Raw genomic sequence first — 18704 nt, forward strand, 5'->3', positions numbered from 1 at the left:
TTGATGTGGTTCTTAAATTTCTGTGCACCAAGAGATTTGAGCCCATCTCACAAGCTCCTCTTAGGGAGGTTACGAAGAAAACCCTCTTCCTTTTGGCCTTAGCAACAGCTAAAAGAGTCAGTGAAGTCCATGCAATTGAAAAGCAGGTAGGCTTCAATCTGAATGGGGCAGTTTGTGCCTCAAGAATAGACTTCCTCGCCAAGAACGAGAACCCTTCAAAGCCCTGGCCAAGGACCTTTGAGGTTCCTAACTTGACTAACCTAGTAGGTCAAGAACAAGAGAGGCTCCTCTGTCCAGTCCGAGCCCTCAAGGCCTACTTGTCTCGCACAAAAAATGTGAGAGGCTCTTCCAGCTCCTTGTGGTGTTCTGTGAAAGATCCTCAGAAGCCCCTTTCCAAGAACGCTTTGTCTTTTTCCCTGAGGGAAGTTATAAGAGAAGCGGATCTCTTGTGTGAGGAGGAACACTTCGGCCTTTTAAAAGTGCAGGCTCACAAAGTGAGAGCCATTGCGACCTGGCTTGATTACCGCAAGGACATGTCGGTCAGACAAATTATGGATGCGACATTCTGGAGGAGCAACTCTGTGTTCGCTTCTCATTACCTCAGAGAGGTGAGAGTGGATTATGAGAAATGCTATACCTTGGGCCCATACGTAGCTACGGCTTCTGTATTAGGCAAAGGAGTTACTACCTCCCCTCAACCTTAGTTTTGTATACCTGTGTGTGGGTTGGTGTTTTTAATGGTTGTCTGAGGATGTCGACTTGTGTACAGTCACCTCAGTCTAGTTAGATAATTTATATCTACTTTGCAAAGGTTAGGTGGTTGGTTTTGGTAAGGTTGCAGTTTTTAATATTGGGCAATAGGTATTCCTGAAGTCTAGTCAGATTGTTGGTCTCATCCCGTTTACAGACTCGATTGAGTGTTTTCAGCACTGCAGGTCACATCCTGGCTGACACTCCTAAGGGAAAGCGACTCAAGAGGCAGGAACCTTTGAAGTCAGCTACCTTAGCAGGTGAGGAATCAAGGTGTTTTTTATCCTACAACTTTTTTGGTTGTTTCCCCAACGATGTTTACTGTCTATCACCCTCCTCCAAGTGTGTTAATCAGCTATGTATATATAACTACCAGGTAAGTTCTATTCATAAAAATGGAGTTTTTATGATAAAACAAAGTTTTATGAATACTTACCTGGCAGTTATATATATATTCGAAGGCCCACCCACCTCCCCTCAGGAGACAGGTCGGGCATAGATGAACTGAAGTTAGAAAACGGGAATGATTCCTCGTACCACCCTTTAACGAGTGTAACCACCCAACCACCACAAGGCGGTTGCCGCGTTTAGAAAAATTCTGCCGAAAGTAGAGATTATTAGCTATGTATATATAACTGCCAGGTAAGTATTCATAAAACTTTGTTTTATCATAAAAACTCCATTTTTCAATATTCTTGCATAGATCTGTTTACAGGGAGTCTTTAAAGTACCTTAATATTGCCTAATTTATCTGTTAGAATTCAACTGAAAATTAATATTTTTATATAAATCAAAAAGTCTGTTGCTGTCTGTAACATAGTTGTGTCTTTGTATTACAGTATACTGGTTAGGTCTTAACTATCGTAAACGCTACAATCATTTTTTTTATTTGAAAATTTCAAGAAAGTACAATGCATAAAATTAAGTTCTACTAAATTCGCAACTTGAACTTGGAATGTCACTGAATTTCCCCTTCAGTAGCTTTGATCACCATATTAGTATTTCACTATATTGTGTCATACTAAACTTACTAGGAGCTTCAGTATTAAATCTTACTCTCAATAACGTATCATCATCAGTTGAAAATTTTGCTGGTAATATTTTTTTTTTTCATATATATATGAAGGTATAAAATTGTTTGTAATACTTGCTGTTATCAGGACTACTCTGTAGGAGAATGTTATATAATCTTCATTTGTGTGCTAATTTGATTTGACCACCCTGTGTGTATATTTGCCTGTGTGTATATTTGCCATTCTTGTAAGCACAAGTGGGGTAAAGTTTTTATGCTACCTGAATTTTTACTTGTGGATAATTAATAACTTGAAATTTCCAAATAGCATTTGAAGGGATACAAATACATAATCATAGTGCTGTTTTAAATAAGGAAACATATTAGCTGAAACTTTTGGTACTGATAATGAATGGCTAGTTTTTCCCAAACAAGCATTGTGATATCCTCAGGTCAATTTTTTTTATTAATTTTTATGAAAATAACATAGAAAATATTCAGTCCGATTATATGATATACTGTATGTGTTTTTAAAAGGATATATTACCACAAGTCAAGATATTTAATTTTAACTATATGTATTCTTGTGACCTAAAGTTCAATTTATCACCAGTTTCCCAATCAGGTGAGGTCCTATTGTATGATGATCGCTTTCATACAGTGATTTCTATTCATCATTGTATTTCTATGATACCATGCTCTTGGTGGCACTTGCGGATATTGGACTAAGGCTGCTAGATTGGAAAGCTACTTAACAATTCCAGGTTTTTGACCTTATGCTTTAGCTTATGATATAAGGTTTTGCTTCTATCCTTTCTTTCCATTAGGACTTCCTATTCTGTAAATATTTGTTGGTCATTAAGCATTGCCTTTAATTAGAATGCACCTTATGCATCTCGATGGTATACAACCTATGACGATTGTTATGATTTTTTTGGCGTTCTCTGCTTACATGCTGCATTTCTGTGACAATCCAGGTTTTAGCAGCTGTAATTTAATTCCACTTTTTCTGTTCTGTTTTTTATGAAGCCTGCTTATGATGTTGCATAATCTGGAGAATTGACTTATGTTATTTTGTTAGATCATAGTTTTTACCTCATGTTTATTAATTGGTTTGAATATATAATGGTAAACTTTGCTCAAGTTTATGTTAGTAACTGGTTATATATGGTTGTGTCCAGAAAATTATTCTCTCTGAGAATTTTTATTCGAGTACTTGAATAAGTCTTCTTTAGATTCTTTTCATGATACTTCTGCTTGAGAGTTATGGGGTCATTTGACTGTCCAGACAGTACTACATTGGATCATTCTCTCTGGTTACGGTTCACTTTCCCTTTTCTTATACACACTGAATAGTCTGGCCTATTCTTTACATGTCCTCCTCTGTCCTCATCCACCTGACAACACTGAGATTACTAAACAATTCTTCATCACCCAAGGGGTTAGCTACTGCACTGTGATTGTCCAGTGGCTACCTTCCTCTTGGTAAGGGTAGAAGAGACTCTTTAGCTATGGTAAGTAGCTCCTCTAGGAGGACATTCCAAAATCAAACCATTGTTCTCTAGTCTTGGGTAGTGCCATAGCCTCTGTACCATGGTCTTCCACTGTCTTGGTGTAGAGCTCTCTTGCTGGAGGGTACACTCGGACACACAATTCTATCTTATTTCTCTTCTTGTTTTGTCAAGTTTTTATAGTCTATGAAGAAAATATTTTAAGGTTGTTACTGTTTTTAAAAAATTTCATTTTCCTCATTTCTTTTCCTCACTGGGCTATTTTATGTGTTGTTGCCCCTGTGCCTATAGTATCCTGGTTTTCCAGTTAGGGTTGTGACTTGGCAAGTAATAATAACAATAATAATAATCTTGCTGAAAACTATTATTTTATCATCGATTAATTGTTGATGGTTCGATGAGTTAAAATACTAGCGTTTTTAGAAATCTAAGGCTATCTAGATTGAAAATTTATTGAGTCCTGAAACCTGATAATTTTAACTTTCTTAAAATTTATTTATCTGTCCATAATAGATTTTTTTTGTATGGAAAATTTACATGCCTTTCAGATGTAATGAGGATTTCACAGCTTAGTTTTTTTCAATATTAAACTTACCCGATGATCATATAGCTGTCAGCTCTGCTGCCCGACAGAAAAAACCTACGGGCGGAATACGCCAGCGATCGCTATACAGGTGGGGGTGTACATCAACAGCGCCATCTGTCAAGTAGGTACTCAAGTACTCGATGTCAACATAGAACCAATTTTCCCTCTGTCGTGCCAATGGCAAGACCTACTAAATACGCCGTCCCTAACTGGAGTTGTTTTCACAACGATTTGGTGAAGTACACTATTCCAGTTTTGAGCTTTCGCTATGCAGGGGTTTTATCTTCATTTCAAAACTTGAACTCGTTTTGGATAGATTTAATTATGGTGACGAAGAGAGTATGGACTCTCTTTCACTTTTAAATGGCCGACCCTTCCCTTAGACGGAAGTGTGTTTAGGTTTTTGGTAATTTTGCTTAACAAGTTATAGATCTATTTATTTTATATCTCTCCGCCTTTATAGGCCTCTTCGATTAACTTTCCATTTATTATAAACTTTTAGAAAATATTTTTTTTTTATGTTTGTTTATATGCGACCTTTCCTAATAGTAGGCGGTCCTTACTTGGAACCGAAGTTAATTAACATTGAGCCCGTTATATCGTATTTAACCTTTTAAGAATTTAATACTTTTTTAATTTTAATGTTTTATGAAAGAATTTCTTTGATAGTCTCGTACTGTTTTCAAAGATGAACTAACGTTTAGTTTTTTAGTCTCCGCAGTTGTTGACGTTCAGAACGTTCAACATGCGCTCTATCGTTACGATAGAGAGAGAGTGTATCACGGTTTCACTTTGCAGTAAGAGTAAACCGATTTTAGCATTTCGTTCATTCTTTCTTAGCTTAAATGGTTTAAATTCTAAATAAAGGAACTTTTTATTTGGGAAACCTTTCAGTTTTTTCCTTTAGCAAATAACATGTTTTAACGATATATAATTGGGCTCCTCTCTCAGGTGCTAAATCAAGAGAGAAGAGAGAGAGAAATAGAGACGGAGGGAGAGAGAGGAGAATAAACATTTCGTTCAAGCGGGTAACGTTGTTCTCGTTTTTACTCTTCTCCCTAGTCGCTGTAGGGGAAGAAGGTAAAACGTTTCTAGGGTTTTATTCTTGTTATCAGGCTTTATGCGGTGAGAGATTGTAAACGTAGTTTATTTGATCTAGTGTTTAGTCTCTTTTCCAGCCACTGAATTCTTTATCTTTATTTATGTTTTTTTCTGTTGCATTGTAAAACTGTTTTCGCAATTACTACCTTTTAATGAAGGATAGGATTGCGTGTTTCAGGTAGAAATCAGTTAAAGTTTCGATTTCAGTGAAATAAGTGCAAACAGAAAATCAAAAGTGATAAAGTGATATGCGCAAAGTGTTACAGTGTTGCGTCCGAGGGTTCGTCTGTTCGTGCCAGTTGTTCACCTAGTCCGGGACCTCTTACAAGCTCCCAAGCCCAGGGGAGAAGTAATGTCGAACGACTTATGGGTTCCACAGGCCTTGATCGACGAACAGACGTTTTTCCCTCCGTGGTTTCGGGCGTATCTACACACGTTAGCCGACGTGAGATCGCCCCACCCACACAAAGACGAGAGAGCCCATTTTTTCCTCGTCTGCGGAAGAGGTGTCTCGTAAGAAACCATGGACCACATCTTGCAGCTTTTAAGTGCAAGTCGGTCCCTTCCGCGCAAGTCCAACGGCCTAGGTGTAGCCACTGGGTCAGTTCGGACTCGCTGCAGTCATCCGACGACTGCACACCTCCCAAGAGAGGCAAAATGGTACCGCAACAGGCAGTAACTCCGTCTGTTGCCGCACCAGCTGTTTTAGACCCTCAGTCACAACGGACAGTAGCTCCGTCTGTTGCCGTTTTTTGTAGACCCTTAGTGGTCTTTACTGCAGTCTATGCAGACTCAGTTAGCTGCGGTTATGCAGGAGTTTCGTGCGGAGAAGGTTGACACTGCTCTCGTTAGCCTACAACCTGCCACGGTTGTGCGCCCAGCTCACGCTGAGGCTGCCTGCTCCCACACTCCGGCTGCGGAGAGCTCCACCTCCGATGCGCAATCGACCCTGCCAGACGCATGTTAACGTTAGCCGACGTGCGGCTCCCTCCGTTAACATGCGTGAGCTACCGCATCAGCAGTGGGAAGGTGGAGTCAAGCTGCCGTGTTTTGACGCGATGCGTTAGTTTCCGCTACCCACGGCAGTCCCCACCACGCACCACCACTCCGCTTTGGTTGTTGCCTGCTCCCACTCTCCGACTGCGGAGAAGGTTGACGATGCACCCGTTTGCCTACAACCTGCCACGGTTGTGCGCCCAGCATGGCTGCCTGCTCCCACACTCTTGTTGTGAGAGCTCCTCCACCCATGCGCAGTCGACCCTGCCAGACGTATGCTGACTCCCACAGACACACGGAGCACTCCGTTGCCGTGCGTGAGCTACCACAAGCTGCCGTGTTTTGACACGGTGTGTCAGCCTCCGCAACCCACTGTGGTTACCGCCACTCGCCCGCAGCAGACTAGTCAGTCAGGAGTTGAGGCTTCCCCACACAGCTTTGGTTGTTGCCAGCTCACAGACTGTCAAGCAGTTACATGACGTTGCCTTCTGGTCTGCTACTAATGCACCAGTGCTGTACAGTGAACCCTCGTTTATCGCGGTAGATAGGTTCCAGACGCGGCCGCGATAGGTGAAAATCCGCGAAGTAGTAACACCATATTTACCTATTTATTTAACATGTATATTCAGACTTTTAAAACCTTCCCTTGTACGTAGTACTGTTAACAAACTACCCTTTAATGTACAGAACACTTAATGCATGTAATACAGTACCCTAAACTAAAACAGGCACAAATATTAAAGGCGACTTTATATCATGCGTTTCCTAAACACGCCAAAAAGCACGATAAAAAATGGCAACCAATGTTTTGTTTACGTTTATCTCTGATCCTAATGAAGAAACAAACGCATTTACACATCTGTTTATAGGTTAGTTTTTGCATCAATTATATTGATTATTCAGTACAGTATGTTGATTTGGTTATTACTAATGTTTTACTTAATTTTTCTTAGGACTTCCAAATGAAATTTTTTTCTTTATGACGCCGCCTGAAACGACGGCGTCATAAAGTACGCTCAGTAAACAAACTAAGGAATTTAACCCGCATGATGAAAGTGATAAATAATGATATTACAGTAAAAGCTTTTATAAAATATGTTATTACAAATATTATTTACCGTATCTATATAAAATCATACATACGTAGCAAAGCAGGAAAACAATCTACGAGAGAGAGAGAGAGAGAGAGAGAGAGAGAGAGAGAGAGAGAGAGAGAGAGAGAGAGAGAGAGAGAGAGAGAGAGAGTTGTTTTACATACGTAAATGTAAATTTTAAACAAAACAAAAATAGCCCCATTTCTTATAAAATAGATTACAAATATTTTACTTTATCATATTACAGTAGTCTGTATAATACTGTAAAGTTCAGTACAGTATGTTGTTGTTAAAGTCGTGGCGATGAAATTCTCACGAAACAAAAACACGCCATTTGATTACAACAGCTGATTCATTCTCTCTCTCTCTCTCTCTCTCTCTCTCTCTCTCTCTCTCTCTCTCTCTCTCTCTCTCTCTCTCTCTCTTCTCTCTCTTCGTGTTATACAATACTTACATTTAGATGAAGAAACTAAAATTAGTTTTCTTAGTGTCAATTAAATACGAAATGAAATAATTAGGCCGAGTCTACATCCATTTCAATCATAGCCAAAAATAGGGCATCCGATTTCATCAGCAAACCACTATTTTTTGGGAAATATCATTTTATTCTAGAAAATTGCCACTCTTTAAATAGTTAATTGCACATTAAGAAAGCGTGTACTTTTGTTTTTAAATTTCGGGTGTGTTTTAAAAATCGAGTATTGTTGACTTTTTTTTTTTTTACTTTTGGCTGTGATTAGATCAGCTGTCATCTAGCTGCCGCTCTTGAGTGTGTACGAATACACTAACAAAGTATCATTTATACCATTTCTTAACTTATTCAAACCGTCTACAGTATACAGTTGATATTACATAAGCACCAATGTGTTATAACCTATCAAATTTTTTTGTTTATTACATTTAAACCCCCCTCTCTCTCTCTCTCTCTCTCTCTCTCTCTCTCTCTCTCTCTCTCTCTCTCTCTGTGGGCTACTTTTCACTACCTCCCATTCCTTACCTCTCTCTATCTCTCTAACAAATGATATCTTTGTTGCTCCTCAAAGTTTCATTTATATTGAAAATCAATCATGATTCAATTTTCCTTACTTTCTCCAATCTCGCACCATCGGTCACATCGCGGTATTTTCGATATTTCCGGAAAATCCGCAATATATGTATAGACATGGGTTATGAAAAAAATCCGCGAAGTGGTGAATCCGCGATGGTCGAACCGCGAAGTAGCGAGGGTTCACTGTATGTCCTCACGCACCTGTTGTGGTTGACAGTTCAGTTTTTGACAGTTCACAGACTGTCAAGCAGTTACATAACGTTGCCTTCTGGTCTGCTGCTTATGCACCAGTGAGACCCTCACTGAGATAACCTAGCTTTTCTCGGACATGGTTCCTGTAGATGAGAAAGTGCTGTTCTCCCTCCTTCTGATATTCCTTTAAGGACTCTTGTCATTTGGAGAGGAGCCTTAAGCTGCTTAGCCTCCTATGGACTTTAATTAAAGCATAACAAGGCTTCCAGGGATGGTAAATGGTTCCGCTTCAGTCGCTAACCCCGTCTGTTGCCACACCTGCTCCCATAGACCCTAATGGGCTTTGTTGCAAGACATGCAGTCCAAGCTTGTGTCCTTGATAGAGGATTTTTTACGGAGAAGAACCTTCTAGCCAACAACCTTCCTACCGGTTGGTTGTACGCCCTGTTGACGCTGAGGTATCCTACTCACGTCCGCCAGTTGAGATGGTTCCTCCACCGGTGCGACCCAGTGTGGGTTGCCAGTCGCACGTTGACGTTAAGCGACTCTCGGAGGTGGTTGTGGACGTTCAGTGTGTCACTAGGAAGACGTTCAACAACCAGCAGAGGTGACTTGTTGTGACGCAGTGCGGCAACCTCAGCAACCCGGTAGGGGGTTGACTGCACAACCCAGACAGTCTAGACAGTTTCGGGTTGACGCTGTACTTCCTCGCGTCCCCATGGTTGACAGTTCACAGACTGTGCAGCAGTACCATGATCTTGTGTCCGGCTCCGTCACGCATCCACCAGTGCGACCGGATTCAGCGAGTCAGACGTTGCCCACTCTGTTGCCGTTTCCTCATCAGTTTCGGATGAGGAACCCTCCGATGAGGACATGGCTGAACAAGACGATCAACCCCCAGCCCTGCTATCCATCCAGAAGATGCTGAAGAAGGAACACTGCCCTGTCAGGCTGTGGATGAGTCTGGTTAGGACACTGTCATCCGTGGTTCAATTTGTGTCACTTGGAAGACTACACCTCCGTCCTCTTCTGTATCATCTAGCTTTTTACTGGAAAAGGACAAGACGCTAGAGGCGGTCTCGATCCCGGTTTCCGGAAAGATAAAGTCTGGTCTGACTTGGTGAAAGGACTTTATCAACCTTTGAAAGGGTCTTCCCCTGACTGTTCAGACTCCCAACCACGTTCTCTTCTCGGACGCATCGGATGTAGGCTGGGGTGCGACATTAGGCGGTAGGGAATGCTCGGGATTATGGAACTCGAGTCAAAGGACAATGCATTTCAACTGCAAGAAGCTTCTGGCAGTACGTCTGACCTGGAAAAGCTTCAGGTCTCTCCTTCAAGGCAAAGTGGTGGAGGTGAACACGGACAACACCCTGCTTTGACGTACATCTCCAAGCAAGGAGGGACCTACTCTCTGACATGGTACGAGTTCGCAAGAGACCTCCTCTCCTGTTCAACAGGTCTAGACTTTTCACTAGTAACGAGGTTCATCCAAGGCAACTTGAATGTCATAGCAGATTGTCTCAGTTGGAAGGGACAAATAATTCCAACATATTGGACCCTCCACAAGGATGTATGCAAGAGACTTTGGGCCACCTGGGGCCAGCCAACCATAGATCTCTTCGCAACCTCGATGACCAAGAGGCTCCCAATACTTTGCTCACCTATCCCGGACCCAGCAGTAGTTCATATAGATGCCTTTCTACTAGATTGGTCACATCTAAATCTATATGCATTCCCTCCATTCTAGATTGTCAACAAGGTACTGCAGAAGTTCGCCTCTCACGAAGGGACAAAGTTGACGCTAGTTGCTTCCCTCTGGCCCGCGAGAGAATAACTCACCGAGGTACTTCGATGGCTAGTAGACGTTCCCAGAACACTTCCCCTAAGGGTGGACCTGCTACGTCTGCCACGCGTAAAGAAGGTACTCCAAGACCTCCACGCTCTTCGTCTGACTGCCTTCAGACTATCGAAAGACTCTCGAGAACTAGAGGTTTTTCGAAGGAGGCAACCAGAGCGATTGCTAGAGCAAGGAGAACATCCACCCTTAGAGTCTACCAATCGAAGTGGGAAATCTTCCGAAACTGGTGCAAGTCAGTATCCGTATCCTCGACCAGTACCTCTGTAACTCAAATAGCTGACTTCCTCTTATATCTGAGGAAAGAACGATCTCTTTCAGCTCCCACTATCAAGGGTTACAGAAGCATGTTGGCATCAGTCTTCCGTCACAGAGGCTTAGATCTTTCCAACAATAAAGATCTACAGGACCTCCTTAAGTCTTTTGAGACCACGAAGGAGCGTCGTTTGGTTACACCTGGTTGGAATTTAGACGTGGTTCTAAGATTCCTTATGTCAGACAGGTTCGAACCACTTCAATCAGCCTCCCTGAAAGATCTCACCTTTAAGACTCTTTTCCTGATATGCTTAACCACAGCTAAAAGAGTCAGTGAGATTCATGCCTTCAGCAAGAACATCGGATTCTCATCCGAAACGGCTACATGTTCTACAACTTGGTTTTCTAGCCAAACACGAGCTGCCTTCTCGGCCTTGACCAATATCGTTCGATATTCCAAACTTATCGTATGGTTGGAAATGAACTAGAAAGAGGATTATGTCCTGTAAGAGCTCTTAAGTTCTATTTTAAAAACCTTTACGAGGCCCGTCTGAAGCTTTATGGTGTTCAGTTAAGAATCCATCTTTGCCTATGTCAGAGAATTCTTTATCCTATTTTATCAGACTGTTAATACGAGAAGCTCATTCCCTTCTGAATGAGGAAGACCAAGCTTGGCTGAAGGTAAGGACACTCGAAGTTAGAGCTGTCACAACTTCCGTGGCCTTTAAACAAAATAGATCTCTGCAAAGTATATTCGACGCAACCTATTGGAAAAGCAAATCAGTGTTCGCGTCTTTTATCTTAAGAATGTCCAGTCTCTTTACGAGAACTGCTACACTCTGGGACCATTCGTAGCAACGAGTGCAGTAGTGGTGGGGGCTCCACCACTACAATTCCCTAATTCCAGAACCTTTTTAATCTTTCTCTTGAAATATTTTTGGGTTGTCCGGAAGGCTAAGAAGCCTTTCGCATCCTACTTGATTTGGCGGGTGGTCAAAATCATTTCTTGAGAAGCGCCTAGATTAGAGGTTTTGATGAGGACCTTTAGTATGGGTTGCAACCCTTCATACTTCAGCTCCTAGGAGTCGCTCAGCATCCTATGAAGATCGCGAGGCTCAGTAAGGAAGACGTACTTAAAAAGGCAGAGTAATTGTTCAAGTCGTCTTCCTTACCAGGTACTTATTTATTTTATGCTTGTTATTTTGAATAACTGCTAAAATGAAATACGGAATACTTAGCTCATAATAATGTCAACATGTAATGCTGGTCTCTACCCACCCCCCTGGGTGTGAATCAGCTATATGGTCATCGGGTAAGTTTAATATTGAAATATTTTATTTTCCTTAGTAAAATAAATTTTTGAATATACTTACCCGATGATCATAAATTAAAGGACCCACCCTTCCTCCCCAATAGAGACCCAGTGGACAGAGGAGAAAATTGGTTCTATATTGACATCGAGTACTTGAGTACCTACTTGACAGATGGCGCTGTTGATGTACACCCCCACCTGTATAGCGATCGCTGGCGTATTCCGCCCGTAGGTTATTTCTGTCGGGCAGCAGAGCTGACGGCTATATGATCATCGGGTAATTATATTCAAAAATTTATTTTACTAAGGAAAATAACATATTTTAGATCTCAGTTTGTGTGAAGGCTTCCTGTTTGTCTCCTCTTTAATGAAATTATTTTCTTCTCCATTGGTTACTAGAAGAAAGTTTTTGAAGTATAATTTGAATTTAGAATATTTCTATATATTTGGTGGATTAAATGGTTTCATAAAATCAATATCCACGAATAACTATTTATTAATTATGGTAATAATTTCTCATGTTGGTTTCCTGGGATCTTCATGCAGAAGACTCCATTACCGTACATCTATTCGTTCCATCTTTGTGACTATTGTAAAAAATTTTAAGAAAATATTGTAAATGGGTATGATCTTTCCATATCAAATCAAAATATTTTCCTTCATGCTTAGGTATGTTTTAAAAGGCTTTTCTAATTTTCAGGATTGTGTCTGATTTAGGTAAGTTTTAGGCCACTATTTAGTAGTTATGAAAGGGCTAGTTTAGTTTAAAAGAGAATTTTCCTCAACTGGTTTTTTTATGGGGCTTGTTACGGCCTGATTTAAAGTATCTCTTATATTAAATTCTGATATCCTGTGTATTTGTTCTTGGGTCTGTTGAGTTACTTTAGGCATTCCTTGCTCTATAGAGTTATTTGTGAACAATCCTTGTTTGTAGATATTTTTTTAGATTATTGTTTTAAAGATACTTCCGAGTATAAAGGGCTTTCCTTAGTATTCAGGCTTTTTAGGGCACTTTCTATTTAAAAATGGTCTGACAGTTCACCTTGTTTTATGAATTTTCTCTGGGCAAAGATTGGTTATTGGGTAATACCTCGATTTATTAAGATTTTGTTATTACACTTTAGTTCTGATTTGCTTAATACTTCTTACTTAGCACTCCTTGGTATATAGAATTATTTGAGGAACTGTTTTGTCATAGATTGTCTAGAAATTCCTGCTCCAAGTTTTTTAGATTATTGGGGAGACTCATTAGCCTATACAGTAATCTGGGAATCCTTTATCTAATGAGTTATTTAAGGCGTTTCTAGATTCAATAAGCAATCTACGCCCTTAATTGATTTACCAATTTTTAGTATTCCTTCATTTACAGGATTTTTTGTACCACACTTATTTAGGACCCCACTTTGTTTATGAAATTATTTGGGTCTTATTCCATGGTCCATTCAAGTATTCATGACCCTTTGATCTTGGCAGTTATTTTTAGCATTAATCTTTTGTGTTATTTAGAACACTTCTATGGGGTTGTTTTGGGTACTCATTGATAATCAAGTTGTCTGCAAGTTATTTGGAGCACTATATGAGGGGCATTAAAAAAGTATGTGGAATTTTGTAATTCTTTATTAATTTTTCTATACAATGGATCTATTTTTCAACATAACCTTTGTCAAGGTCAATGCACTTCTCCAGGCTTCCATCCTTTTAGACCATTTTTGGAGAAATCTGCAGACCCCTTTATGAGCCATGTTTTGATGCGTGTTTTGCTTCATCAGTGCTATTAAAATGGATGCCTTTCAACTGTTCTTTGAGTTTTGGGAATAAGAAAGTCCAATGGGGCTAGGTCTGGGCTATAGGCAGATGTGGCTGCAATCCCATCAAATTTGTCTCAAAACTTCCTTTGTAATGCATGAAGAATGCCCTGTGGCGTCGTCGTGATGGAAGAGGATTCCACGACGTGGCTTTCTCGGACACTTTTTAACAAATTCTGCTCTCAATTGCCTCAAAATTTCTACATATAGGCTCCTGTGACATTTCTTTGACCTTCTAAAAAGTTTACAAGCACAACTTCAGAGTCCCAGAAAATGGTTGCCATTACCTTGTTGACAGACCTGTCAGATTTGAATTTGATTGGACCAGATGATCTGCGTGAAAGACATTGTTTTGACTGCTGTTTTATTTCAGTATCATACTGGTAAACCCATATTTCATCCCCATTTATGATTCGACTGAAAATGTCTTCATTCGATTCAATTTTAGTCAAAATTGGCGTTGACAATTCACTTCTAAGATTTAGCTGATCTGGGGACACATCGTGCCGAAAGCTTTCCGAGGCCTGAATCGTCATGCAGAATCGAATGAGCTGAACCAACTGATATACCCATAATCTGAGCTCTCTGATAATCTGTCAATCTCCTATCTTCTTCGACTAGGCTCCTAACAGCATCAACGTTTTCAACTTCTTTTGAGGTGTTGGTCTTCCACGACCCTCATCATCTTCAATAGCATCTCAACCATCTCAAAATCTATCAATCCTTTTATAAATGAAAGTTTTTGTTGGAGCTTATTCCCCATAAACGTTCTGCAAAGCTTGAATGATCTCCGTTCCTTTCTAACCAAGCTTCACTAAAAATGTTATGTTGGTTCTTACCGCAAAATCCTCATGTTCCATGGGCCAAAAAACTACCTTTTATGAACTATCACCTCACGGCTTCATTTCTAGGCGAATGGTGATTGCTCGCAACCATCAGATAGCCAAGATCTTATTCTTTCTGGCTGACATACTCAAATATGTTTTATCTTGTTGGCTCTCAGGTCATGGGAGCATTCTGCGTGTTTTTTTAATTACCCTCGTATTTGCTAAGGAATTATTTAGAGCAATACTTGTGCATGGAGTTATCTGCAACACACCTTGTTCTGAGGAGCTATTTTATCTTCTCATTGGATTGATTATTGTTTTCTTGTTTCTATTCAAGTAATTCCTTTTTTCGTTATTTTCAATCACTTGTTTTCAAGTGTTCAAGTTTTATTGTCAATTTTCAGGCTCCAGAAGTATCTGACATTGCTCTGCAAATTGAGATCTAATAAGCAAAACCTGTGTAATTCTTTGATTTAAGATTTATATATATTTTTAGTAATTTTAGTTTAATATTTTTTATTGTGTAATTGTTGCATTCAAGATTTATGTATATTTTTAATAATTTTACTTTAATATTTTTGGGGAGAAATTTAAAAGAGAACTTCTGTATCAATAGAATTCAAGGTATGTTACATGTAGCTCTTTTATTTTTTCTTCTGTTGCTACCAGAAAACAATCACAAAACTGGCGAGAGATTTGCTTTCATCCCCATTTCTTAAATAAGAAAATATTCTGTAAATTTCTTGTATTTTGCTAAAGGAAAACAGTAGACAATGATTATCTTTTGCTTTACTTTTTTTAGTAATAATGTACTGTATTCCCCTTACAATTTTCTATTTTCTAAGAATGAAAACAAACTAAAATCCTTCTTTTTATTCATAAATTAAAGATAGAAAATAGTATGGTCATTTCAATTTCTTATTCTTTAATCTGAGTAATCAATGAATATTAGCCAAATTTTATCCCAATACTTATCCTCCCCCTCCCCCCCATCTCTCTCTCTCTCTCTCTCTCTCTCTCTCTCTCTCTCTCTCTCTCTCTCTCTCTCTCTCTCTCTCTCATGGCTACATGAATATAACTTGAAGAATAATGTTCTAGTTGTTGAAATTAAAGGGAAATATTGTACATATTTTCCAATAAGGTGAATTATGTAGAAGTTCTCTTTTATATCAACCTGATGCTCACCTCAAATTTCAGATTTCCCATTCCCCATCCTTGATCCTTCCTTATCTCAAAAATGGAAATGTTATAAATAAATAGGCTCTCTCATATGGATGATGAGTCTCCCACTGCCCCCCCTCCTCTTTGAACATCAGCATTTGCCATTTTATTCCTCACCATGAAAAATGACGAAAGGGTCTATGAGGTAGATCCTGATCTTAACTAATCATTTGTTCTATTGGACTTAAATTTTATTCCCCACATACAGAACTTGTTCATTCTTTTAATGGTGTGTTTGGTTGAATACATTGTACTTACTTGTCAAGGGCCGACAGCGTGTATTGGTAAACATGTTGGATTTTAGTCTGCTTATTGGCCCAGCTATTTTGTCACTGCAAGTTTTATTCTGACAGCTGAAGTCATGAAACATTATTGGTGTTATGCCATTACTAACTTGTTCAAAAGCCCCAAATTCTTTAAGTTTGTAATGGCTTATCAGATTTTGGAATTTGGTATGATGTTATTTTCATTAAATATTTCAGAATCTTTAAGGAGCTTCCCCTGTTGGAGGTTACAATGTCAAATGTACAGGTTTTGGTACTATTTTCATTAATAGAAAAGTTGTATGCTTTTGTATCAATGGCAGAGATATCAAATTTGTTACGAATTGTATAATGTAAGTAGTGGAAAGTCTGTCTAATGTAAAAGGATTGGGATTCAATGTGCTCCAGACATGTTTATGCTCTTTTTGAAGTTAATGTGCAATCAATGGCTGTTATTATTTTCAAATTTTACATAAAAACTTCAAGTCCAATTCAAATCTTAAAGATTAATTATATGTGTACTGTACTTAACATAGGTGTTTCAAGGAAATTGGTAAGGTCATTTTAAGGTCTTGCATTTCAGAGCTTTCTATTATAGTGAGATACCTGGGCTCTCTGAATAAGTGCACAGCTCGGTTCATAAATTCCACTTTGTTTCTTGGCTTGTGATATTTGTACCTATGACATGAAGAAGGGATAAATAACACTTTAATCATTTTAGATGAATTGTGTAATAAGTTCTTGAATATCTTATTGGCGTGAAAGTTGTCCAAATGTGTGATGTGTAAAAGCTGATTGTGCATGAAGAGCAGGTTTATATTTATTGAGATAGAATCTTGTAGTGTTTGTGTGTTTTTCAATATTAATCTTACCCGATGATCATGTAGCTGTCAACTCCGTTGCCCGACAGAAATCTACGGTCGGGATACGCCAGCGATCGCTATACAGGTGGGGGTGTACACAACAGCGCCATCTGTGAGTAGGTACTCAAGTACTTCTTGTCAACAAGAACTCAATTTTTCCTCTGTCGTGCCGCCGGCAAGACCTACTTGGATACGCTGTTGATTCTGGAGTTGTTGTTCACGATTTGGTGATGTATTCACTCTAGAGTTTAGCCTTCGCTATTCAGGAAGCTTTATCATTAGCTTAGCAAGCTTTTGGAATTAATTTGGATTAATTGTTAACGAACTTTGCTAGATTTTGGAATTCCCCCTTGACTACTTCTACAATTCAAGATGTCTGACCAGTCTCAAGTCCCTAAGTACAGGCAGTGTAGCGTTAGGGCTTGTGCTAGGCGTCTTCCGAAGGCCTCTATAGATCCTCACACCGTTTGTTCCAATTGTAGGGGTAAATCCTGTCAATTGGAAGATCGATGTGGGGAATGCGCTGGGCTTTCGGAATTCGATTTTAACGAATTCCTTAAAAATGCACGTAGGTTAGAGAAGGAGAGAATCAGGAGGAGTTCTTCTCGCTCTGTGGATTTTTCCTCTCCCCATGCCCCTCAACCTTTTCCTTCCCCTGTAATGGTGACTCCCGAACCTGCTACTAGTGCTCAGCCATCCATGGCGGATATGATGCGTGCCATTCAGGCTCTCGGTGACAGAGTGGAGTCATTGGCTAATGACCGTAATCAGCTTTTGGCAGATGTCAAAGAGCTGAAAGCGAAAAGTGCAGTGGGAAGTGTTATCAGTGCTAGTGATGTGAAAAGTGTCAGTGTCAGTTTTGCGCATGAGGGTACATCTGTGCGTGCCAGTCGTCCTCCCAGTCCGGGACCTCTTGCAAGCTCCCAAGCCCAGGGGAGAAGCAATGTCGAAGGACCAAAGGGTTCGGCAGGCCTTGATCAGCGCACGGATGTATCCTCAGTGGTTGCGGACGTATCTGTCAAAGATCGTCCCATCCACAAACAGACGAATGAGCCCTTACATTCCTCGTCTGTGGAAGAAGTTTCCAGGAGGAAACGATGGACCAAGGTTTCACGACCGCTCAAACGTAAGGTCCCTTCCGAGCGAGTCCAACGGCCCAGGTGTAGCCACTGGGTCAGTTCGGACTCGCCGCAGTCTTCCGATGACTGCACACCTCCCAAGAGAGGTAGGGTGGTTCCACAACAGGGTACTGCTCCGTCTGTTGCTGCTCCAACCACGGTAGACCCTAAGTGGTCCATGCTGCAGACTATGCAGTCTCAGCTTGCGGCATTCATGCAGGAGTATCATGCTGAGAAGGTTGACACTGCACCTGTTAACCTACAACCCGCCGAGGTTGTGCGCTCAGCAGATACTGCGGCTGCCTGCTCCCACACTCCACCTGTGAGAGCTCCACCACCGATGCGCAGTCCACTCTGCCAGACGCATGTTCTTGTCGCACCATCCGTTGACATGCGTGAGCTACCGCATCAGCAGTGGGAAGGTGCTGTAGAGCTGCCGGGTTCTGACTCTATGCGGCATGCTCCGCAACCCATGCGGCATGCTCCGCATACCATACAGCATGCTCCGCATACCATACAGCATGCTCCGCAACCCACCGCAACCCCTCCCACGCACCAGCACTCTGCTTTTGTTGTTGCCAGCTCGCAGACTGACCAGCAGCGGCATGATGTTGGATCCGCAGCAGCTACGCATGCACCCGTACTGCCGGATTCAGCCGTTCAGCTTTCTGCTCTGCCTTTGCCACTTCCTACTCAGCTTTCGGATGATGGAGTATCAGATGACGAAGCTGCACATTTGGATGAACCGCACTCCGACTTTGAAGGGCCCAAGTCTACGCCTCCCTCCTTAGACTTTCGTAAAGTCCTTGCCTTGTTCAGGGACTTGTATCCTGAACAGTTTGTGTCTGCAACCCCTCGCTCTCCTCCCTCCGAGTTTGCTCTGGGCATGCAG

This window comes from Palaemon carinicauda, chromosome 39 (assembly GCF_036898095.1).
Source record: "Palaemon carinicauda isolate YSFRI2023 chromosome 39, ASM3689809v2, whole genome shotgun sequence".
In the NCBI taxonomy this organism is placed as follows: Eukaryota; Metazoa; Arthropoda; class Malacostraca; order Decapoda; family Palaemonidae; genus Palaemon; species Palaemon carinicauda.